The 7500-nt window shown below is 40.9% G+C and overlaps 1 long non-coding RNA gene across 1 annotated transcript in view; it reads left to right on the top strand.

Annotated features, from left to right (window-relative positions):
- Nucleotides 1-5305, top strand: part of LOC135112017 (uncharacterized) — a 181504-nt gene extending 176199 nt beyond the window's left edge. The window contains exon 3 of the long non-coding RNA XR_010273996.1: nucleotides 5184-5305. This is a non-coding gene — a long non-coding RNA (uncharacterized LOC135112017). The remainder of the gene's footprint in view (nucleotides 1-5183) is intronic.
- Nucleotides 5306-7500: the final 2195 nt, after the last annotated feature.

Here is a 7500-nt window from a genome sequence, read left to right as displayed (position 1 = left end):
AGTGTAAGCACATCATGCTTCCTCTTTTCTACAACTTTAGGCATGGTGAAGGCGTCAGGCGATAAACAGTGCACACGCAGGACTGAATCACTGAGTAAACACAGTGTACTGGGCCGCGGGTGGCGCGAAGCAGTGCGCTCTGGTGGCGAGGGGACAAAGTATGCCTCACGCGGGAATTTTAATCGATTTTATGAGTACACATTTATTTTTTATTGATTTTAAGGCTCGGGGAAAAATGTGCCGGATACTTGAAGCTGCCGGATACTCGAATGCCGGATGAGAGGGATTTTACTGTATAATCTTAAAATAATAACAAGAAGGGCCGCAGCTGTATCCCCCAAGGCATTTCAGGTAAAAAAAAATGAATCAATCAACAAAGTAAACAAAAATAATTCAACAACAAAAAGAAAAATACAGTAACTAGCGATGTCATCTCTGAAAGAAAAAAAAAACAATATCAACAACAAGAATTGCAGTCACTTCCCTTTAGCAACAAATGATAAAGAGAAAAAAAAACGATAAATATACACAAGAAAAAAAAAACAGAAATAACTCAACTTCACCATAAGCAAACAAAAATAATCTAGCAACATAAAGAGGAAGAAAATAACATGAGGAAGAAAGATGGCGCACACTTCCCCACACTTCCCTTCATCAACACATGATGGGAACACTAAATATACGTTTAAAAAAAAAAAAAAGGCATCAAACATCAATAACTCAGTATCATCATCACCAGCAGGGGAGAGTAACAATTAACCTCTCTTTAGACCACAACACTAAAGGTCCCAGGCATTTCCCTGCGGCACCCTCCACTGGTGTCGCCATTCCACGCGCTAGGGGGCGCCGCTTACTCCATCGGCTGCACCACGGGACGCTCTAATGAACCAGTCTTTAATCGGCGAGTCCGGATAACTGCGGGGATTTACCGATTAGGAGGGAATTAAAAGAGCTTCTTCATCCTCCTGGTTCAGATTAATTTACGTGGATAATTAACTCGGGTAATTAGGTGTGTGGCGCCTCCTCTTGGTCTCCTCTTCCTCCTCGTCCCTAAAAAGGCGAGATATTTGGCGAGCGGGAAAGAAAACGGGAAGGAAGGTGGAGGAATTATTCAGCTTCTGGTTTACGACTGTGGTAATGGTGATGATGAGTGTGAATGAAAGGAGTTCCAAAATGGAGACTAATGTATTTTTTTCTTAAGGAAGTGAAATTAAGTGAAGAGTAACTTTTATTTTTCTTAAAGAAGTGAAAAAATAAGAGTAATATATATATATATATATATATATATATATATATATATATATATATATATATATATATATATATATATATATATATATATATATATATATATATATATATATATATATATATATATATATATATATATATATATATATATATACTTTTTTTTCGTAAGGAAGTGGAAAAATAAAGAGTAAACTGTATTTCTATTTATTCCTTTTTTTTTTTTTTAATGAGTGAAGGAGGCGAGTCAAGGGAACAAAAATACAAGAAAACCTTTAATTTCCTGCCTCCCAAAATAAGTTAAACAGCGAAAAGAATTACAGTCATATAATTGGGTCCTTTTAAATCTAACTTTAGTCACTAGTTACCAAATATGAAAGATAACAATCGACAGTGGAATTACAATAAAAAATAGTTGTACTGATAATGGAGATGGTACATTTGTAATGGTAGAGATGCAGTAGTCATATTAACATTAGCAGTATCAGTAACAGTAATGGCTGAGATAAAACATAATGTACTTTCCACAGTCCTTATATCTATTCCTCACTTACCCTCTTCCTCACATGCTGGGAGTGTACCGGAGTGTCGGATGTGAGTGGGAAGGACGAGTGGCGTGAATAGAGTGAGGGATGGGGGCGATACAGCCAACCGGAAGCCACCCACGAATTTTTCAACGCGCTGTTTGTTTGCTTGGCGGAAAGGGGGGGCCGAGTGTAGTGCTGAAAGTGCGCCTGGAGTGCTGAGGGAGCTGTGGAGTGCTGGGGAGTGTTTACAGGGCCGTTGCAGGGTAGCTGGGTGATGGGAATGGTTGGAAGGTTGTGTGAGTAATCTAATTGTGCTGCGTGTAATTGCTTGTACTCGTTAAGGAAATGGAATGGAGTAGAGAGTAAAATATGGGTAGAATATTTGGAAGACAGTGGTGTGATGTATCGATTTTAAGGCTCTAACTTCATAAAGACCAAATAAAACTGCCAATATAGTGGATGGCGTGTTAAATATTATTAGTATAAGTGAGAGTTTAACGTAGAGGTTCAATTTTTCGGATACAGTGGTGAGAAACTATGATTTTTAGACTGAAACTTGCCAAAAGAATGGAATTTAGATTGAACTGCCAATAGAGTGGAATAGAATGTTAAATATTAGTAGTATAAGTGAGAGTTTAACATAGAGGTTCAGTTTGTTTATGATAGTGATGTGAAATATTGATTTTTAGACTGAAACTTCATGAAGATCTAATGTAACTGGCACTACAGTGAAATGGAGCGTGAAATATGAATAGCATAAGTGGAAGTTCGATGTAGAACCTCAATTTTCGAGATGTAGCGATGTAAAGTACCGATTTTTAGAGTTAGAATTTATAAAGAGCAAATTGAACTAACAAAAATTAACTAAACTAACCATAAAGGGAATTGATAAGACTCGGTAAAGTAATAAGGTGGGAATGAAGTGTGAAATAATAGTACAAGTAAAAATTCTGTTTTCGGGAGGTAACAATGTAAGAATTTGTAAAGATTTAATGAAACTGACAAACACTAACCAAACTAACCTAAAACGAAGCAAAGACAGTTAAAGTTCCGGTCGTAATTACCAGGATTTGATGAAGAAATAGTGTATCAAGCGGGGATAGGAATTTGAGTCAAGGATCAAATTGCAGAATACAATTACGTGCGTGTATTTATAGTGAGGATTCTTCGACTTTCAACGCATCAGCTGGGAACTGACAAAGAACAGCTGAACCTTCGAGAAACTGTAACGAAAACATAAATACTTCCTGAACATTGCTGCGTGACCGTAAAGAATAAACAAGAATAGATATTATACCACTGAAATAATGGAACGTGGACTAAAACAGATAACAGAACCTTAAAGAAAATGCAAATAACCCATGAACATTGCTACGTACTCGTAAAGGGAAAGCAACACGAAATATTACGCCACCGATCTAATGGAAGGTGGACAGAAGTAACACTCATAACACTGGGAACTATTGGGAACGGTTGCACTGCGCTAACTGGAAGATGAGGTGAAAAAACATACCATTCGCTCATAACTTTTACCGGAGACCAAGAGTAATCAATGGGGACAGAGTGAAGCGAGGAGCGGGACAGCGAAGTAATGATTTAGTGATACTCGTATTTTTAGCGCAGTGACAGTGGGATCATGTGGCGCAGCAAGAAAATGGAGAAGTGCTGTAAAGTAAAGGGTGTGAGTGACGGAGTAAGGCGAAGAGAAGGACGAGAATAAAGGAGAAATTCAGTAAAATAAAGGCAGTGAGAAGAATGAGAGTAAGACGAGGAGTAAGACAAGTAAGAGTATTGATGTTTTCCTGTACTACTACCACTACTAACACCACCACCACCACCACCACCACCCCCGGCCCTAAAGATCAACGCGACCTGGCAGGATTAGGGGTCGAGGTCCTGGAGGATTGGCGAAGGACGGATATTAAGGATTCCCGTTGCCGGCAGGACTTTGGAAGGATCGAGGTAGAGATTGGGCCCGCGTCACCTTCCTACCTAATCACCTGTATCTAAATGAGCTAATTTGCTTGTCGTTCTTGCGTCATTAAAGGTTCCATGGTCCCAGCAGCCGGCGCCTCGATCCCCTAGCGGCCGAGGGGGAAAAAGTGTCCTTAAATTGCCAAGAGGAATCCGTGGCTAATTACTTGGTGTTTGATTCGGTGAGGGGAGATTCAGGTGCCCCGTGTCCCTGTGTTCTTGTATGTACTTCTGCTTGTGCTTCCCTCCCTCCCTCTCTCTCTCTCTCTTCCTCTCTCTCTCCCTCTCTCTCGCTGGTGCTTTGATTCAGGGAAGTAAGAAGAGAGTTAGAGGATTAAAGAGTAGGTTTCAATTGAGTTCTTAAAATTACCAAAGGGGGATGGTTAGGGTATGTATTTTTTCTTCTCTATAAGTTTATTTTCTGGATGGAATATATATACAGGAAATGTGGACATGTTTAGGACTCTACGTGTTTTTTTATTCAAAGGAAATACAAAAAAAGTGGACTCAGTCAGGACACGTCACTTAAATTCCTCAACAACATTCATTTCTAATAGGGAAAATGTGGGCATGGTTGGGACACGTTAGGTATTTTTCCCCCAACCACATTCCTATTAAAAGGTAGGAAAAAAAAGTCAGATTTATTTTTTTCATTATTTTATTTTTTATTTATTTATTTTATTATTTTTTTCTTTTTACCAATTAATACGATGAACGTTATCACAAACAGGCAGAAAGGTTTTATGACGGAGTGTTTCTAATTGAAGTGAATCCCTCCCCTCTTTTTTCTAATCATGGTAACGAGTTTCGATATCATTAACCTGGCTTTTTTTAAGGCACCAAGAGACGGGAATTTTCACAACACTTGCATCAGATCAAAATAAAAAAGAAAATTGATTAAAAGATTTATTATACAGAGACTTACGCAGAGAGAGAGAGAGAGAGAGAGAGAGAGAGAGAGAGAGAGAGAGAGAGAGAGAGAGAGAGAGAGAGAGAGAGAGAGAGAGAGAGAGCCCCTTCTGAGTCTCTTCAGGCTTAACGAGCTGCATCCTACAACCTTCTTCTGAGAGGGAAGGTGTGAGGCAAGCCAGATTCCCTACCCCCTCTCCCTTGGCTTCCTCAGGGCTCTCTCTCTCTCTCTCTCTCTCTCTCTCTCTCTCTCTCTCTCTCTCTCTCTCTCTCTCTCTCTCTCTCTCTCTCTCTCTCTCTCTCTCTCTCTCTCTCACACAGAAGTTTTGCATTCCGTTCCTTGTGTAATCAGTGAGAGGGAGAGCGAGAGAAAGAGATAGATAGAGACAGAGACACAGACACAGAAACAAGCACACAGACAGACAGACAGACAGACACCACTTCCTCTCCCTCCCCCACCACCGCACCCCTTTCGTGATACTCTCATGAAAGACACACTGCCACACTGCTGCCTCTTGATTACAGGACAAGATCACAGTTGTTGGCCCTCGTCTCTCGTCTCTTTATCCTGGAAGGCGGGAAGAACACACGTCACCCCGCCATCTGCGTGCAATCCCTCGTCTCACCTGCGCAGTGTATCCTGACAGGTGGGTTATCAGGTGTCACGTCTTAATGGAGCTTGAGGGTTCAAATTGAGGAATATGTATACGAATAATGTGGATGACTAACGGCTTGCATTCCCTCACGTGTAGTGGATGATAAGAGTGCGTGCTGGGGAGAGAGGTGGGGGTGGAAGAGAGAAAGAGAGAGAGAGAGAGAGAGAGAGAGAGAGAGAGAGAGAGAGAGAGAGAGAGAGAGAGAGAGAGAGAGAGAGAGAGAGAGAGAGAATGTGCAAGAATTGTATAGCCATGCATATTTTTTTTTATTTTTTATTTATGAATTTTCCTCTTCCAGCTTCTCCTCCTCTTCTTCTTCCAGCTTTTCCTCCTCCTCCTCTGCCTCTTCCTCTTCCTCTTTCAGCTTCCCGTCCTCTTCCTCTTCCTCTTCCAGCTTCTTCTCCTCCTCCTCTTCCAGCTTCTTCTCCTCTTCCTCTTCCAGCTTCTCCTCCTCCTCTTCCTCTTGCAGCTTCTCGTCTTCCTCTTCCTCTTCCAGCTTCTCGTCCTCCTCCTCTTCCCCTTACAGCTTCTCGTCCTCCTCCTGTTCCTCTTCCAGCTTCTCATCCTCCTGCTCTTCCTCCTCCAGCTTCTCATCCTCCTTCTCTTCCTCTTCCAGCTTCTCATCCTCCTGCTCTTCCTCCTCCAGCTTCTCATCCTCCTTCTCTTCCTCTTCCAGCTTCTCGTCCTCCTCCTCTTCCTCCTCCAGCTTCTCATCCTCCTTCTCTTCCTCCTCCTCCTCCTCCTCCTCCTCCTCCTCCTCCTCCTCCTCCTCCTCCTCCTCCTCCTCCTCCTCCTCCTGCCCTTGCCATGTCTGCCTTAATCCATTACAATTTTTTCCCCTTCCTTCCTCCTCCATGGTTCCTCCGCACACCATTACTGTGCGTCTTTCTTTTATTTGAAACTTTTTTTTTTTTCACTTTCAGTTGGCGGACACTTTTAGAATAAACGCTCGGGTATTCTCGGTAAACAATTTAATATGACATTTCGGATCGGAAGGTAAATTACGCAACTGTTGCTTTTGAAATTAATCGTTTGCATAACACTATACGTGAGGAAATAGATTGAAATGTGTTGCGTATTGAAAAGTATTAATTGGAAAGGTTTTTACTAAAGCGTATTCTCTCGATTTTTATTATTATTATTATTTATTATTATTTTTATTTTTTTTTAAAGTCCCGCTGTACAAGTGAAGCGAGGGTTGTGATAATTAAAGATACAAGTACTGGTGTGGCCTACCTCTCCCTCTCGCTCTTCCTCTTCCTCTCCCTCTCCCTCTCCCTCTCGCTCTCCCTCTCCCTCTTGTTAGGTACTTGTGATATAAAGGCTTCAGCTCGCGGGAAAGAAGCTTAACCTGGTCCATGAAAGGGATTATGGCGGAAACACGAGTAAAATAAAGTAAGCTTGCGAGTGGTATGAAAAATGTATTGGTGTGTGTGTGTGTGTGTGTGTGTGTGTGTGTGTGTGTTAGAGAGGGACTGTTATTAGTGACACCTGAGTTACGACAGGCTATGACAGGTGTACTAATTAATTTCCACCTGTATTGATTTAGAAGGGTTAAATATACCTAGGAAATTCTCTCTCTCTCTCTCTCTCTCTCTCTCTCTCTCTCTCTCTCTCTCTCTCTCTCTCTCTCTCTCTCTCTCTCTCTCTCTCTCTCTGTAAAAACCGCCTATTTTCTTCCATTCTACCGTGCAAAACATCCTCCCAGATTAATTGAGTTTGTGTGTGTGTGTGTGTGTGTGTGTGTGTGTGTGTGTGTGTGTGTGTGTGTGTGTGTGTGTGCTCGCGTGTGTGTGTGTGCCGTCCTCCAGAATTAAACCCAATATGTTAATTAATAACCTGACCATTTGGTGTAATACACACCTAACGATTGCTAGTAATAAGCACTGATTACACTAACTGGAATTTTTATCTTTTATTTATTTTCTATTTTTTTTTTTTTTTTGGAGTCACAAGAGATGTCGGGTACCGTATGATTCACTTTGCATAAGATTGCGATATTATTTACCGTATTGTTTTTGTTTACATGGTCACGTCATACAGCGGGTACATTGTAAGTCATAAGAGGAAAAAATAAAAAGTAAATAAGTAAGAAAGAAAATAAGTAAGATATGTACTTTAAAAAAATGGCATCCAAAGTACGAATTAACGAAAAAAAAATTAAGAATACTTGATAGAGACTGTTA

The sequence above is a fragment of the Scylla paramamosain genome, chromosome 23, assembly GCF_035594125.1.
Source record: "Scylla paramamosain isolate STU-SP2022 chromosome 23, ASM3559412v1, whole genome shotgun sequence".
Classification (NCBI taxonomy): Eukaryota; Metazoa; Arthropoda; class Malacostraca; order Decapoda; family Portunidae; genus Scylla; species Scylla paramamosain.
Note: the sequence above shows the minus strand (reverse complement) of the source record. Positions and strands in the feature narration are given on the sequence as shown.